The sequence below is a fragment of the Thamnophis sirtalis genome, unplaced genomic scaffold (genome assembly GCF_051295495.1).
Source record: "Thamnophis sirtalis isolate CommonGarterSnake01/CBP01778 unplaced genomic scaffold, rThaSir2_p1.2 scaffold_13, whole genome shotgun sequence".
Classification (NCBI taxonomy): domain Eukaryota; kingdom Metazoa; phylum Chordata; class Lepidosauria; order Squamata; family Natricidae; genus Thamnophis; species Thamnophis sirtalis.
Window position 1 is genome coordinate 37,010,980 of NW_028261393.1, and position 18,171 is coordinate 37,029,150.

An 18,171-nucleotide genomic window follows, 5' to 3' on the forward strand; every position below is an offset into this window, starting at 1 on the left:
AGGTCACCTCACTGAGGGCGAAGCCTTGCTTGCCCTAAATTATGATCAAGCCAAAGGCAAGAAAAGACAATGGGTAGTAGTTACAGAAAGCCAGGAAGCTCCATCCTATGTGCCAGAAGCTGCTGCACACACCAGCCTCAGCGGTCCAGGCAGGCAGGAATGTCCAAACGCAGATGGTTGGGTCATCAGTGCAATTTGGCCTTTGGTCTACAGCTCCAGCTGTCTTGGCAGAAAGATCTAAGACTATTGCATGCAATAAAGAACTTTGTCCATGTTGGAAGCGGTCTGCTTGCTCTGAAACAACTGCTCATTTTCTTCTATATAATCCCTTTTATCAGGTTATTTCTGCATGAGGTTTGACACCCTTAATCTCAAATTATCCAAGACATCCAAATTTAGTTAACGTCTGTTTTTTATTGTCACTCAGAAGAGGCATAGTCCCTCAGAAAGTTGCTAAATTCTTCACATTGCCTGCAGATGTTGAAAGAGAATCATTGCAAGAACACCCTGCAGCAAAGTATTCCTATTCTATTTTAGGGGATTGTTGTTGTTATACTATGCTGTACATTAGTTTTAACATTTTAAAATAATAGATTTCTTTAGGTCTAATTATTTAAATTTGGATTGTAGATTTTATAGATGTAATGCTCATCATTCAAATAGATAATTTATAGTTCTGTATTTATGCCTTGTTGTATCCTACTATATTTTATTTTATTTTATTATTTGATGGTCCTTGTCCACAATATACCGTATTTTTTGGAGTATAAGATGCACCTCTTCTCCCCTTAAAAGAGCGTGAAAATGTTGGTGTGTCTTATACACTGAATACAGCCATTTTTGGCCTCCCAAAGCCCCACCCTCACATCATATTTTTGCAAAAAGCAGATGAAAAACAGACCATTTTTCACAAAAACTGAGCTGTTTTTGCCTTCCCTCAGCCCCAGAAGCACTCTGCAGGCTTCAGCAGGGCTGGGAGAAGGCGAAAATGCCTCTATTTTCTGCCCATTTTTTGCAAAAACGGAGGCATTTTTGCCTTCCCCCAGCCCTGCTGAAGCCTGCAGAGTGCTTCTGTGGGCCAGGGAAGACAAAAACTTTTTTTCTTACTTACCTCTTCAAAATCTTGGTGCGTCTTATACATCGGTGCATCTTATAGTCCAAAAAGTACAGTAGCTTCTCTCTTCATTGGGTAATCTTTTGCAAAGGAAAATAGAGCTGACTTTGGGGAAGGGGAAAGAATGAGAAACAATTAAGAAAGACAAGACGATTCAGCCCCAGCATCACGAAAATCTGCCTTGATTTTGTTTTGTCTAAGAAACTCTTCCAAAGTTCTGATCTTCTTCCCTAGAGTGATCACAGGGCATTCCTTCAATCCCCATGAAGGACCCCCTGGTGTTTGTTTCTTAACACGGCTGCCTCCCTCAGCTGCTGGCCAACGGAGTGCTTGGGGTCCTTTCCCCTGCTGACTTGGCTGGGTAGCTCCCAGGGATCCACAGGGTGTTGTGGAAGGAATGGCAGACCCCAATGACTTCACTCCACCCCCTCTGCAGGCAGCAACCTTGCCACTCCCAGATGGCAGGTGCTTCCAGCTCACATCTGGACATCTGGAGGAAAGGCATAGTAGAGACCCTCCTGGGCAGTTTTTAAAAATAGTATTTATTGAATTTTCTAACATTTAAAAGACAAAACACAAATTTACACTTATAACAGCTTTTCCATATCAGTATCCACATATTTCGTAACAATCTTATTTACAAAAAATTCTATCTCTATAGCATTATCCAAAGTTATATGGTTATTTAAATGCACTCTATATATTATACCTTTACCATTTGTACCTTAAGTTTTACACTTACTCTCAAGTCAGGAATACCATCTACTCCAGCTTTGATAGTACTCAGTTTCTTCCCTCTCCTTCATTTCCATAGACAGTCTGTCCATTTTTGCACATGAATAGATGTTCCTTCTTATAATTGGGTCTGGGGGAGTATCTGTTTGTTTCCAATTCTGTGCTAAAATGATTCTGCTTGTGGTTAATATGTGTAGTAATTGTAATTTTTTCTCCATTTTCCCATCAAAGATTCCCAGGAGGAACAATTTCAGCTTCAATGCTATCCTCTGTTCAATTATCTCTTCGAGCCACTTTCTTATCTTATGCCAATATTTTCTGACCTTAGGCCAGGTCCACCACATGTGATAGAACGTTCCCTACTTACTCCTGGGCATTTTCAAGAGCCAACCAACAATGGAGGACCCTGCATTTTCTTAAGTCTCCTCATTTTTGAAATTGCAAGCTCTGCTCCCCTCCCCCCCTGATCTTGGCTACCAAATGCTAAGTTGGGGTCTACCTTCCCTGAGCACCATTAAGGCTGCCCCTCACTGTGTCTTTCTCCAGCCCTGAGCAGTTGCAGTTGCTCTCCCAGAAGGTCCTCCCTCCTGTCCCTGAAGTGATAAAATCACTGGATCCCCTCACTGACAGCTGGACATTGAGGGAGGCAGAGAAAGCCAACAACAGATTTCCCTGCTGCTCTTCTGCACTGCTCGCCTGTTGTTTCCTATGGCATCCCAACCCCCTGTCTATCTGCTGGGTTTCAGATTAGTCTGGAAAAATATTAGAAATTCCTGGGCATCAAATTTCTCATCCAGCCATAACTTCAGTTGCTGTTAAGGGTATGATTAGATCGCAATGCTCTGGAAGGTGTTGCCAAGATTGGGAGCGCTGCTGCACCTGAGGGCAGGTACAGATTTGGCTTCAATACATTGGAGAGAACAGGTGCCCAGCAGTCAGAGGATGTTTCCTGTGCATGGAGCTCTGAAAACAGATTCCGCATTTTTTTCTCTCCTGCCTTACCTGTGCAGATGATTCAGTAACGAGATCCAAAACCATGCCCCATTGAAGATTGTTCCTCCCCAGTGCAACAGAGCCAACAACCAATGATAACTCTAAACAGGCCCTATTGAAGGACCCACAGCCTGAAAAGAAATGTTGGCCACGCCAGAAGAACAAACATGAAGAGAAAGCAATATGAGAAGTTAGTAGAGAAAATGGAAATCACCATCTCATCTTTCACAAACAGTTGGGAACAAAGAAGTCAATTTAAGAAGAAGGGTGTTTTTTTTAAACACGTCTCACACAGTTAAACCTTAGAAGAAGGGAAGGAGGCAGAAGATAGTCCATGCTTCCCCTTTCTTTCTTTCTTTCTTTCTTTCTTTCTTTCTTTCTTTCTTTTTTCTTTCTTTCTTTCTTTTTTCTTCAATAGTTTCCCATTCTAAAGATAAGGCAGTTACAATTGGCTGCTTGGGCCCTGAGATGTCCTCCTCCTTCTCTCCTCCTATGTAAGGGTGAGTGAGTGAGGACGTGTTTGCATGAAATAAATAGATTTCACTTACAAGTACTGCAACAAGCTACTTTGTTGAAGAGTGTCAAAGGAATTTTTTCTGGAATTGAAATGTCATATCTCACATGACCACAATAAAGTTTGTTATCATCAATCACTCAAACCATGAAAATGGTATTTTAAAAAGGATATAGCAATAGCACTTAGACTTATATGCCACTTACAGTACTTTACAACCCTCTCCAAGCATTTACAGAGTCAGCATATTGCCCCCAATAATCTGGGTCCTCATTTTACTGACCTCAGAATGAAGGAAGGCTCAGTCAACCTTCAGCCTGGTGAGACTTGAACTGTGAAACTGCTGGCAATCGGCAGTCAGCAAAACCAGCCTGCAATTCTTCATTCTAACCACTGTGCCACCATGGCTTTTATATATTCAATCAGTTATGGTAAATCAATGAATATCCCAGAAACATGTGTTTTAAAAAATAATTTTAATGACAAATGATTAAATAAACACATATCAAAAGGTTGCATAGACACAAGGGGAGAGAGAAAGAGAGATGATGGATGGATGGGTTGGTAGGTGGGTGGCTGGGTGGGTGGATGGATGGATGGATGGATGGATGGATGGATGGATGGATAATAGACAGTTGGCCCATTGTACCCATTTTCCGCCGTTTTATTTTCCGGAGGCTTTCCTGAAGCCTGTGGAGGGCAAAAACGGCTTCCACTAGCCCCCTGGAGGAAATACCAAGCTCAGCTTGGAGCCAAGTAGTGTGACGTGTATGGGGGAGGAGCGTGGGGGAGATTGTGCGCACATACACATGTGGGGGTGCACTTTGCACTATGGGTGCCAGCATGCACGAGTGCCATTGTGTGCATGCTCTCGCATTTTGGGCACCCATCAACAAAAAGGTTAGCCATCACTGCCATATACCATATACCATATACCATATACCATATACCATATACCATATCCTATCCTACCCTCCTGCCTTGCCTTACCCTGCCCTGTAATATTATTAGTTGCTTCATTATTCCTTCTTGAGCTCCAAGTTCTGCTGTCAAGAACACTCCCACTAGAGTTGTACCTTCAGCATCTTCCTTCTTTTGTCCTACAGTTCTTCGAGAAGGTAGCTGTCACAGATGTTCTGATGTGCTGGTCAAGTCACTCTGTGAATTTAAATTGCTTGGGTGTCCTTAAAAAAAGGTGTCCCGACTGACAAAATGCCTGAGGTTTGGCATACTTGAAACACTAGATACTCTTCTTGAGGTTTTAAAAATCATGCTGAGCCATTTAATTAGATTTGGGGAAGGAGGAAGGGAAAAAGTCAAATAAAGAAAAAAGAATAGTGATAGTCAAAATATCATATGGGCAAAATATATGGAACTGGAGAAGATCACAGGGATGATTTAGTGCAACTCTTTGTAATGTGCAGGAAAATCTGTTCCATTGTTCATGAGACATGGCTCTCCAGCCTCTTCTTAAAAACCTCTCCAGATATGGAGAACCCACTCCCATCTCCACAGGTGCTCTTTTCCTTTTTCCAGATCTTACATTGCTATATTTTTCCTTATGTGGAAATGATATCTAGGTAGCTGCAGTTTATGCCCATTATTCCTGGTTGCAGGTCCCCAAGTCCCTGTAACACCTTTGTGGCCTTCATCTCATCCTTCCTAATCAGTCAATAATCTTCTGGAAATGTGAGGTCAGAATCCTGCACAAAAATCCAAATTCAGTTTCACCAGTAGAGAGGACTCTGTCTTTCATGTGATGCTGAGGTAGCCCAGAACTGCATTAACCCTTCAGGCATCTGCTCACCCTTCCGATTAACATTCAGCTTGTGGTCAGTCATCACAGCCAAGTTCTTCTCCAAGGTAGATGTTTCCAGCCCATTAATCTCCCGTCTTGTAGAAGTGCCCTATAGTTTTCCTTCTTAATGTAATCTCTTATATCCTCCCTGTTGAAGAATGCCTTGTTCGTCTCAGCCCAGTCTTCCAACCTATCCAGATTAGACCACAATCTCGTTCCGTCATCCTATTGGCTACACCAGTCTTGCCTCATCTGCAGACCTGATAAGCAGCTGATCGGTCCCATTCTCCATATCATGAATCAAAATTGCAACACTAACCCCAAGATAAATCTCTATGGGACCCCACTGTTTACTGCTCTCCAGTTGGCATCAATGCCAACTCTCATAGTGCAGTCAACCTTTGGTGTGCCACCTTCCTGTAATGTTACCCAAACCACCCTTTAACAGATTCTCAGTGGAAATGTCATATTTGAATCACGTCATATCTGATTCTTGTTAGAAGCTTTGCTGAAATAAAGATTAATTATATTTCCGACATTCCCCTTGTTCACTACCACCTCAAAGAAGGTGATGAGATTTATCTCGTATAACCTATTTTTTATTCTTAACACCATTATGGCATTCTCTCTGAAAGACTTAAATGTAGCCTGCTTTGTGACTAGCTCTAACATCTATCCCTGGAGTGTTCAGATGGGGAAGAAAATATATGCCCATGATGGAGAACCAATGGCCTGTGTGCCACAGGAGCCCTCTCTGCAGGCACGCAAGCTATCGCCCCAGTTCAGCTCCACCACCCCTGCGCATGCGCACACCCCTCCTGCCAGCCAGCTGATTTTTGGCTTTAGGCTGCGCATGCACGGGGACACATGCAGAAGATGTGCCCACATGTGCCGGGATGTGTGTCAACCCCCCCTGCTGCATTTTTGGTCCCAGGTGGCTGCAGGGAAGCCTGCTAGGTCCATAAAGGGGCGCCCTGCTACAGGCATACCGGAGCCTGCCTGGAGCACCGGATACCGTTCCAATACAGTGCTCCAGAGGGCCTACCCGAGCTCCTTATCTGTCTTTTAAGGCTTCCGCGCTTCCGCGCACATACATGACGCATACAGCACTTGTGCGATGCTCCGCTGAGCAGATGGAGTGTTGCGGAGGCTCATGGAAGCACTAAGCTCCATGTGGACACCACTGGACCCGTTCCAACCAGTATGGTTGGAACGGGGTCCGGAACCCACCACTGATGCACAGAGGGGCAGGGGGAGTGTGAAGGCATTGTGCATGCATGTGGAGGGGATGGGGTATGCAGAGGGTGTCACACGTGCATTGCATTATGGGTGTGGGCATGCTCGCTTGCGCTGTCACACACACACACTTTCGGCACACGACAACAAATAGGCTATCACTGATATATGCCTTCCTGGGAAAGATTTCATTCAAAGGACATGGAAACATAACCATTTCAAGAATGTTTTAATGATTTAAGGGGTCCTGGGGTCTTGGATGCATCCAAGAATCCTGAGAGGCTCCTATTCTTGATGGTTCCATACTTTGCATAAAGAGAGGAGCGGCATGTAAATTTGGTAAATAACAAAATAAAATAAAATGGAACTAATGTCTTAAAGTAAACACACATCATTTTTAAAGCAAAAGTTAAAGAGCTGACATTAAGGACATTTGTGACTTATGCTTGAAGAAATGCAACAGCTGATAATGAAGATCAGTCAATGTTAAAAATAATGTTACATTTGATTCAATGGATATCAGATTTAAATTGATACAGAAAAATATTTTAAGGCACCCGAAAGTACATATTTTAAAGGATGGATTTCAATTTTCTTTGTTGTCAATGTAAAAAATTGAGGGCTCGTTGGCTTGATTTGGAATAATATTTTAATGTACGCAAGCACATTAATCCAAAGGAATGTATAAATGACTCAGTATGTTCTTTGATGCAGATTCTATGACATTTGTAATAATAGAAAGATTATTTTTAAATGCAGAATTAGAAACTGGTTTCATGCTTGATGAATAAATGACCTACAGGAAGCATTTTCCTCTTTTAATGTTTTTCTGCTTTAGCTACAATGGTTGCTTGTTCTTATTTTTCCGATTGTTCTTGTTTTTAGACTAAGTTAGTTAAGAAAAGCAAATCTTTTTTTTTAAATCATCAAACACATGTAAACAATAAATTGACAGATTTAAAACGCTTTAAAATATAAAAGTTTACAAAATTAATGTTTAAGAGTCTCTCATAAAAACCAAGGTAAAATCAAAATGTAAAAATCTTATTTTAAAATGTGAGTTAGAATAAATACAAAACATTAATGCCAGTTAATAGTTCTTGTTTTTAATAAGGAATTTATTTCAACTGTTAAAGGTAGGATAAAATTCCATTATTAGCTTCTATAAACAAAGCATTTTTGGTGTTTCTGAGTTTTTGTAATGTCAGAAAACTTTTTACCAACTTCTAAAGCAGTAAATCTCCTCAAATATTTGGTTTTGTCACAGAAGAAAAGGTGATCTGCTGTTTCATGAAATGGAATATGAACCAAATGTGGGCCCAGATAAGAAGGAAGGGACTTCAACTGACCACCCAGAAGAGTCCTTTGACAATCAGATGTTGCCAGATGCTGCGGTGTTCTACAAAGGCTGGGATTAGACCAGGTGGCATGAAAGTCTTGGGAAAAAGTGCAGAGAAGAGCAACTAAGGTGATGAAAGTCCTGGAGACTAAACCATATGAAGAACAATTACAGGATATGGGTATGGCTACTCTAGAGAAAAGAAGCAGTAGGAGTGACATGATAGCAGCATTCCAGTATTTAGGAGCTTCCACAAAGAAGAGGAGTCAACTTATTTTCCAAGGGACCAAAAGGCAAGACAAGAAACAGTGGATGGAAATGAATCAATGAGAGAAGCAATCTGGAATTAAGGAGAAACTTCCTAACAGTGACGATAATTAACCAGGGGAACAGCTTGCCACCAGAAATTGGGGGTCATGAATCACTGGAGGTTTTTAAGACGAGACTAGACCGTCACTTATCCAAAATGGTATAGAGCAGTCAGTGGTGGGATTCAAAAAATTTTACTACCCGTTCTGTTGACGTGGCTTGGTGGGCGTGGCATGGCTTGGTGGGCATATCTTGGTGGACATGGCAGGGGAAGGATACTGAAAAATCCCCATTCCCTCCCAATCAGCTGGGACTCAGGAGGCAGAGAATAGATGGGGGCGGGGCCAGTCAGAGGTGGTATTTGCCAGTTCTACAAACTACTCAAAATTTCTGCTACCGGTTCTCCAGAACTGGTCAGGACCTGTTGAATAACCACTGCTGGAATAGGTCCTTCTGCTTGAACAGGGGACTGGACTAGAAGACCTCCAAGGTCCCTTCCAACTCTATATCTGATGAATTAATTGATTGGTTGAGCCTTTTTCAGATATACAATCCTACTTTCTGCCAACTAGCCTTTGTGGGGCATTAATTACAGGTGCCAGAGAAGTCAATAACAACTTTTTGGGGGGGGGGGGTTACAAGGCACCCACAGAGTGACAGCAGGAATGAAAGCGAGGAAGATGGAAGACGGTCTCTTGATCCACAGAAAAGGTCCCTGCTTTGGATTGGGGGAGCTAATGGAGCATTGCTGCTCCTGCCCTAGGGAGCCCAGTATCTTAATCAAAAGGCCAAGAGCTCTGCTCAGCAGCTGGAAGCTGTGCCTGGCACAGCCCTCCTGCCCCACCTCCAAAGCCATCCATTCTCATTAAGAGCAGCCATTAGATAAGGGGGAGAATAGCAGTCAAAACCTTGAAGTAGAAAGAGAGAAAAATAGGCCAAGTCAAAGGTCCAAGCCTGTCTGTGCTTTCTTCTCCTTCAGCAGTGGCCATTTGTCATACTTAAGCAGGAGAACGGGGCAATGCAGAATGGCACCTGGCATTTCTTTGCTCGGATTCAAAGGGTCACTCTGAACAGCAGTATTGTATCACCCTGGAAGGCATAACCTACTTGGAGGCAGCTGTGTGCATCTTGCAAGGGAGGAGAACTTGACTCTTGCCATGATAATTAACCTTGAAAAGAACCTTCTGCTTGCATGGTCTTCTTGAACCACTTTGGATGCTTATCTCCTGTCCTAATTTTGTGGCATGTTGCTTTCTTTGCTCATGGAGCATCCTGAAAAGATCTGGAGGGAGGGGAAAATTAGTACTAGTCAAATCAAGAACTGATTTGTGTTTGAGCCACAACCCCTTTTGTTGGGATCTTACAAGGAACCTGAATTCATCCTAGATAAACATCTTTTATGCCTTATATAACATCTACATCTTATATTCCAGCATTGGAATATAAGCATTGTTTCATGCTGACCTAGATACACAAAAGAAGTTTTGACTGACAAAGAAATGTAGAAATGCATAGCTACATTCTGGGGAACCTTGCAAGGAAAAATAACATCTGCATCCAAGCAAAAGAGGTGAGCAGGCAGTAAAAGGCATCAATCCAACTCTATGGAGATTCTCAGCCATTTGGGTCATGAGAGTCTCAGAGGTGCTTTTTCAAGAGGCAACTGGACTTTCTGGTTTTACTTTGAAGATGCCCAAAGAAAAATCCAAAAGTCCAGTTGCCTCTTGAAAAAGCACCTTTGGGGCATCAATCCAACTCCAGACTTTCAAGAGAGAGAAATCCTGGAGAAGCTGCTCACTTTGGAAATTGTCACTTATGGCCTTAGTCTGTGTTGGGCCCTGCAGTTAAAGTCTTTAGGAATTTGTCACATGTTAGATGGAGAAAATCTAAAAAAAAATTCCATGTAGAATAGAATAGAATAGAATAGAATAGAATAGAATAGAATAATGGAGTGGAGTGGAGTGGAGTGGAGTGGAGTGGAGTGGAGTGGAGTGGAGTGGAGTAGAGTAGAGTAGAGTAGAGTAGAGTAGAGTAGAGTAGAGTAGAGTAGAGTAGAGTAGAGTAGAGTAGAGTAGAATAATGGAGTGGAGTGGAGTGGAGTGGAGTGGAGTGGAGTAGAGTAGAGTAGAGTAGAGTAGAGTAGAGTAGAGTAGAGTAGAGTAGAGTAGAGTAGAGTAAAGGAGTGGAGTGGAGTGGAGTGGAGTGGAATGGAACGGAACGGAACGGAACAGAACAGAACAGAACAGAATAACAGAGTTGGAAAGGACCTTGGAGGTCTTCTAGTTCAATCCCCTGCTCTCTTAATGCAGCCTAGAACTCGGCTTTTTTGGCAACTACAGCACACGGCTGGCTCATATTTAAATGATTGTCCACTAGGATTCCAAGATCCCTCTCATTGTTGATGAGGCATCTAATATTTCTATTGACAGTCTTGGGAGGGCATATGTGCCAATGTCATTATTGCCCCTGCAGGCCTTTAAGGTCATGGAAAGTTTCTCAGGAAACATCCAAAGTCCCTGGGATGAATGTTAAAGTTATATTTAGGGTTCTCCCTTGCTAAGGGTGTGTGTGTGTGTGTGTGTGTGTGTGTGTGTGTGTGTGTGTGTGTGTCTTTATTCAGCTGAATAAACATGTAAAGCATATCGAGGTAAATAGAACTCAGAGGCAAGCCTTGCACTGGCTTTATGGGGAATCCAAGAGATGGGGGTTGCTGATGGATGTTGTATCTGCATATGTGGACTCTGGGGAGGAAATCCTGTATAGATCAAGGATTGCAGATTAGTAGTTCATTTTACCTTCAGCCTGAAGTGTGGTTGACTTCAAATCATTCTCTGAGCTCTCCGGGACTCTTCCTCAGCCATCCCTCTTCTTCTGTCAGCCCACAAGCCCAGGCGTGGAAAGGCAGCATCCTGCCTCATTCACTTCTCCTGCAAGCAGCTAATGTCAGGGTTACAAATAGAATCCAAAAGTAAATCAGAGTCCAAGGCAAAGTATTGTTCAAAGTTCCAATTTATTAAGAGAGCCATGTTGGCACATCTGGGAAAACCTGAATCTGAACGCTTCCAGTTTTCCCACCCAGTTGAAAGTTCAAGATCCTGCCCCCACACCCACAAGTCCATCACATGGTCCAATCTTCCACTGCCACGCTGGCAGCTTCCACCCATCCAGTTCCGGCCAAGTGCAGAGACAAAGATGACCTTGTCTTTCTAGAAAGAATGTTATGCTACATACCACCCAACTCTGTCTACCCCCCCCTCCCATTTTCCTACAATAGAAAATAGATAGTAGAAAGTGTAGCAGGCCTGAAATCCAAAGAAAAGATGGCTTGCAGGCATGACAGCTGCTACGTCCACTCCTTCTGCCCCAGCCAAAGGATTGGAAGCTTCCATTCTTCATCTTCCCCATGGTGGGAAAAGATTTGTGCATTCATATGACCATCGCCAAGAAGGAGAATCTGACCTGAGCACTGATTAGTGTGACGGGTTTTATAACCGCAATGGGAAAGAGGTTAATTAAAGAAACAGATGTGTGAAACCAATGAACCAACCAATTACCTCCTTCCAAGAGAAGAATCAGAACCAAGGGCTGTATGATGTGTTGACGGGAAGAAAGTCCGAAGGAACCCAAGATCAGCAGCCAAGACAGAATGAAAAAGAGGGAGCAGAGAGGAAAGCCTTAACTCTCCACTGGTAGACCTCTTCCACTTTTGGTCAACAGATCAAGAGGGCCAATAAAGCCACACCAATGCTCCTTCTCCCTAGCAATCAATCCACAACTCCTATCATTTCTCAAAGGTTGTGTGTCAGTCTCTGGTCAAAGGTTTAATGAAGGTTTCGGCCAGCATCTTTTCCGATGTACTCCATTTCAATGAATCATTCTTCTTGAGCATGTGACATGTAGGACTTGGTATTTTATTCTGCATAGAGTTTTCTTTATTTGGGAGGGCTGAATGCATCCTTATTTGTCCTCAAGCAGGGATAACTTAGGCCAGTGATGGTAAAACTTTTCATATGGAAACATCGCACACACACACACACAAATGTTCATTGGGCCCACGCTCCAGAAAAGCTGAACTTCCGTGTTCTAGCATGCATGCATGGCTGACAATCAGCTGGCCAGTGCACATGCACAGACAGGTTTTCTGCACTGCCGCATGGGCGAAGAGATTATGCTCCAGAAAAGCCAAACTTCCAGGTTCTGGCGCACATGCACACCTGACAATCAGCTGGCTGGCACACATGCACAGACCGGTTTTCGGAACTGCCGCTTATGCAAAGGGATTGCGCTCCGGAAAAGCTGAACTTTTGGGTTCTGGTGCGCATATGCACCGAACAATCAGCTGGCCAGTACACATGCACACAGCGGTCTTTAGCACTACCACAAGCATGAAGAACAACTGATCACCACACACGCATGCACGCCAGAAACCTGGAAGGCTAACAGACAAGGCAGCACATGCCAGGCAACATAGCTTCATGTGCCACTTTGGACATGCGTGCCATAGGTTCGCCATCACAGGCTCTTTTATTTCCAAGTCCATTACCATTTTATGTAGCCACACTCCCTTTTGTAATACTTCTGATGCAAATATGCAGTGCATGAGAAGGCAAGAATGGGCTGGTTTTTCCTCGTCCATCTGTTTACGGGCTTATGACCTGCCTTATCTTCTGCATGATCTGCATCAGCGGTGGGTTCCTGCCAGTTCTACCCTCTTATATAGAAGAGGTTCCAGAAATCTACCATGCCGTTTGGAACCAGTTCCCTCCCCCCGCCCATCCACACATCATCAAGATGAAGAGTGAGAGAAGGAATTCTGGGAGTTGAAGTGCACAAATCTTAAAGCTGTCAAGTTTGAACACCCCTGGGGTTTTTTTTTCTAAAGGATTAGGGGTGCAAGGGTCTTGTAACTTGACAGCTTTAAGACTTGTGTGCTTCAAATGCCAGAGTTTCTGAGCCAACATTTTGGTTGCTAAGCAAGAGCGTTGTTAAGTGAGTTTCACCACATTTTAAAAGTTGGCCACACTCACCCAGTCACATGGCTGGGAAGCCACTCTCAGCCAGTCACGTGTCCGGCAAGCCACTCCCATCCGGTCACATGGCCGGCAAGCCCACAAAGCTGGCCACACCTACAGAAGAAGTTCTAAAAAAAATTGAAACCCACCACTTGTCTGCATCCAGACTTCTCAAGATTCCTGTTTCTGGCAATCGAAAATCTAAGTGTAAAGTGTCCTTTAGTCCCAAAAGTGCTTTTTTCCAAGAGGCAACTGAACTTTCTGGTTTTTCTTTGAAAACATTTTGCTTCTTATTCAAAAAGCTTCTTCAGCTCTGACTGGATGGTGGGGAATTGTAGGATTTATACTCCTTGCAGACAGGTCTAAATATAATGTATAAATCTGAGTATACATCCTTCCAAATCCGCGCTATCCAATCAAAGTTGAAGAAGCTGCTATACATTGACAGTCTGCCATGAACTGTGGGGTGGGGAAATGAAGGGAGGGAGGGAAATGCTTGGGGAATTGAAAGTAAATTCTGTATCTCCTCAAGATGCTGTCTCAAGGTAACCCAACTGGAAGAAGGAAGGAATTGCATAGCAAAGTACGCTTGAACTGATCATTATGAAAACATCTTGCCTGAACCGATTGTCCCAAAGGTGAATTTTTTGAGAGGCAACTGGACTCTGTTTTTTCTTTGAAGACATTTTGCTCCTCATCCAAGAAGCTTCTTCAGCTCTTCTTGGATGAGAAGCGAAACGTCTTCAAAGAAAAAACAGAAAGTCAAGTTGCCTCCTAAAAAAAGCACCTTTGGGACAACCATGACTTGGAGACTGACAATCTCCAAACACTGAACCCGATTGGTTATATGGGTTGGGTGATGAGAGACAGCTAAGGGAGGAAAAAGCTGAATTTAGGGATTTCGGCACGCAATTCTCAGTTCTGGCTTTGCATTATTGAAATACACTTGACTTCTAATAAAACTGAACCTTTCTCAACCAATGGAGCCAAGGGTCATTTCTACTTAGAGGTTTAAGTTGTGGCAGGTCTAACCAGTGGTGAAATTCTACTACCAGTTCTGTGGGCGTGGCTTGGTGGGCCGGGCAGGGGAAGGATACTGCAAAATCCCCATTCCCTTCCCACTCCTGGAAGAAGGCCAGGATCTCAGCGACAAGAAAAAACACCTTTGGGGGGAAATGAGCTGACGGCACGACGTGCAATCTTGGTGCTCTGAGATCGCAGTCGATATTTCTGCTGCAGGACAGTCCATTCGAATTTGTAATTTTTGTAATTTTAATAGATTTGTATGCCGCCCAATTCCGAAAGACTCCGGGCGGCTTACATAAAAGCAATTAAAATATTAAAAAGAGTAAAAACACAAAACATTACAGTTTAAAACAAAAAAAAACACAACATGCACTCAGTTATAATGGGGCTGAAGTTGGGACAGCTCCAGAATGGGAAGAAAGTGAAAAGAGAAAGTGTGTTGAATTGGTGAGGAAATTTTATTATTAGAAAAAGAGGCTACCCCCAAAAAATTAAGTTAAATTAAAATTGAAGATAGAAGACTGTAAGCAGCAAAATTAATCTACATTAAACTTAAACTTAAACTTAGTGTGTTATCCTGTTTCTAATTTTTTTTCATAGATGGAATTTTTGCAAAGGCTCCCTGTTCTTTAAACTGAATGGGTTAATTTTTTCTTCTTTTTTCACTTTTGTTTATACCTATGGATTAAAATTTTCCTTCTTTTTTTATAATGCTTGATTGGATTGTTTTTGATCTACATTTAAAGTTTTTTCCCTTTTCTTAAGCTTGGAATATGAAGAAGATAATAAGAAGGATTTTAAAGAGGGTTGTAACAACAGGAGGAAAAGCAGTTACATTGCCACTTAGCGGCTGGAGGCTGGATACATTGTTTTTTCTTCTTTCTCTTTGATCACTTGAGATTCAAGGTTCTTTTAGTTGTTTACTGAGAGTGATAGTAGGAAGAGCACAAGTTGTTTATACAGGTGCTTTTTGGGAGTTCTATCACTAGCTATTGGAGGGAAGACAACATTTTTACTTGAAAGATAATAAATGAACATGTTTGAAGTTTATTAAAATAGCCTTGAATCCTATAGTGGCAGTGCCTGTAAAATTGGAAGAATGGTGCAGCAGGAAAAAGAAACTGTAACATTGCAAATTCAAAATCTATTAGTTGTGACAGAGAGAATTGAAAAAAGATAGGAGAATATGGAATACAAAACAGAAAAAATTGATGGAAAAACTGAGGATGTTTATCAAATGAAGAATGTGGAGAGAAATTCATACAAGATTTATTAAGAAAGTAACTAGAATATTAATGCTACAAATGGCAAGAGATATAAGACTGCACTATTACTGGAAAGATACAGGTTGATGCAATGAAAATGTATAATAAAAACTAAGCTAAATTTAGTTTACTAGTAGTATGTATAAAATGAAGTGACAATGGCTATAGTTAAATAAAGATTAATAATGATAGCAATACATATAGATATATTAGTTTGATAATATGAAATTTTATATAAACAATACATGGAGAATATGAGAGGAGGTTTAAAAGCTTTATCTAGAATATGTTATAAAGATGTATTGTGATTGGATGATTTTAGGATGATTTAATAGAATGTTATCATACAATCCTATTCTAGTCTCTTCTTAAAAACACCCGGTGGTGAATCAGCCATGATTTCTTAAGGCAAGTTGTTCCACTGGTTAATTGTTTTCACTGTTAGAAAGTTTCTCCTTAATTCCAGGTTGTTTCTCTCCTTGATTAGTTTCCAACCAAGATGAGCAGAAAATACTTGTAGTAGTCTCTGCTTATCTTCTGCAAGATTGTGGAAAGAAGCTGAAGAGTGAGGAGCTTGGATTATTTGAGACTAGTCCAGATGTGAAGGAGATAAACCACTTCAAAGAGACTCCACCATAATTAATTGACTATAGCTGAGGTTGGGAATCACAGTTTCCAAGATTTTGTATTTATCCCAAACTAGCATTAAAGATACCTTCCTGAAATCTGTAATGTTTTTACTTCCTAGGTTTGCCAGCTCTGTGGGATAGGACACATTGTTTACCTGGACCTGGAGAACAAAATGTGTCACACATGTGGTTCTTCTCTTTTTCCTTATCTTAAGAATAGCAATGCTGTCTATTATAATGGTTTGTGTGGTGGATCCCCAGTATTGTATTTTTCTCTCTAGAAGCATCTGAGGTGCAATTTTTCTCAATTTGCCAGGAAAATGTGCATTCAGATTCATTGCCTAGGTCAACCAATCTTTTCTGTGATAATCTTGGAGGATTGAAACAGATGTCATTCAGTAGCCTTCGAACTTGTGAACCGAAACTGTTATTGGGTCATACCAGTCCCACGTGAATCATTATTTCTGAAATATAGTCTGTCAGGTTTTACTTTCTAGACTAACTACGTTGCAACTAATTTATCCAAACCTTGGTCACTGAAATAGCGATAGCAGACTTATCTACAGCTTCACAGTACATTTACAGCCCTCTCTAAGTGGTTTACAGAGTCAGCCTCTTGCCCCCAATAGTCAGGGTCCTCATTTTACCGACCTTGGAAGGATGGAAGGCTGAGTCAATCTTGAATAATTCCTTTCTTTCTTCCTTGCGTTATTTTATTTAGTCACTTATTTAAACGTATTGGCTGCCCGACTCCGGTGGACTATGAGCAACGAACAACACTAGGAAAAACATAAAAACAGCTAAAAACATTGGATCCCACAGACAGCCCAGAGTACAATAATGTGATGGGCAGCAAATTGGCTGCCTTGCCTTGCTGTTTGCCTGCTGCTCATTAAAGGTGGACCAGATCATAGATCAGATCTGTCACCAGGCTGCAGCCTTTGGTTCTCAGGTCTTCTTCTGTGTACTGGCCTGGGGAGATCTCCATTCAGATTCTTTCAACTGGAGAACTGTGGCTGATCCCTCCAGCCCAAATTTTCCAAGGTTATTTTTTGCCTTTGTGCCTGACCTCTCTACCTTCATTTTTGTAAGAGATCAGGCTTTTTGTGTCTAAAAACTGGGAGAAGGGGTATTTCCTCTCTCTGAAAGCTCCACCTTTCATTTGCCTCCACAATAGGACCACACTTGGAATACTGAATCCAATTCTGGTCACCACAATGCAAAAAAGATGCTGAGATTCTGGAAAGAATGCAGAGAAGAGCAATAAAATGATCAGGGGGCTGGAGGCAAAAACATATGAAGAACGATTGCAGGAACTGGATATGTGTAATCAAAAGAAAAGAAGGACTAAGGACGATATGATAGCAGTGTTCCAAGATTTGAGGGACTCCTACAAAGTTGAGGGGGTCAAACTATTTTCCAAAGTAGCAAAAGGGAAAACAAGAAACAATGGTTGGAAACTAATCAAGGGAGGACTAAGGAGAAATTTCCTAACAGTGAGAACAATCAACCAATAGAACAGCTTCCCCTCAGAAGTTGTGGATACTCCCTCACTGGAGATTTTTCAAAAGAGACTGTACAGCCACTTATCTGAAAGGGTATAGGGTCTCCTGTTGAGCTGGGGGTTGGACTAGAAGACCTCCGAGGTCCTTTCCAGCTCTCTTATTCTGTGTTGTAGCTTCTAGGTTCCTTGGCTGTTCCTCCCCTGTTTAGAAATAAGCAGAAAAAGGCAAACAGATGTTGAGAAGAGCAACTCCACAAGAAGAAGGCAACATGAAACCATTTCCATATTGCTATCAGGAAGCCAACATAGGCATGTCAACAGGAGTCAGACTTACTTGCAGAAAGACCTTTGATTTTTAGGTTAGAGCGAGCCCATTGCACTTATCCGGCTTTGCACTTAAAAATGTGCAAGAATATATTCTATCAACAACTTCTGATGGAATATATTTTTGCACATTTATTTCCTAATTTAAGGTTTCATAGAGAAATGTTCCAGAGGGGATAGACATATATTTTTAAACATATCTTTAAATATCTTTTTGGAATTGTGAGCCAATTCCCAAAAGATCTTGGAAGAAATTTATCTTTCTCAAAACTCTAGCATTTTTTAAAGTAGGAACAGAAGCAAAGTCTGAAGAGGAAAAAAATGCCACTTCACACGTACACACACACACATATGCACATGCACACACACAGAT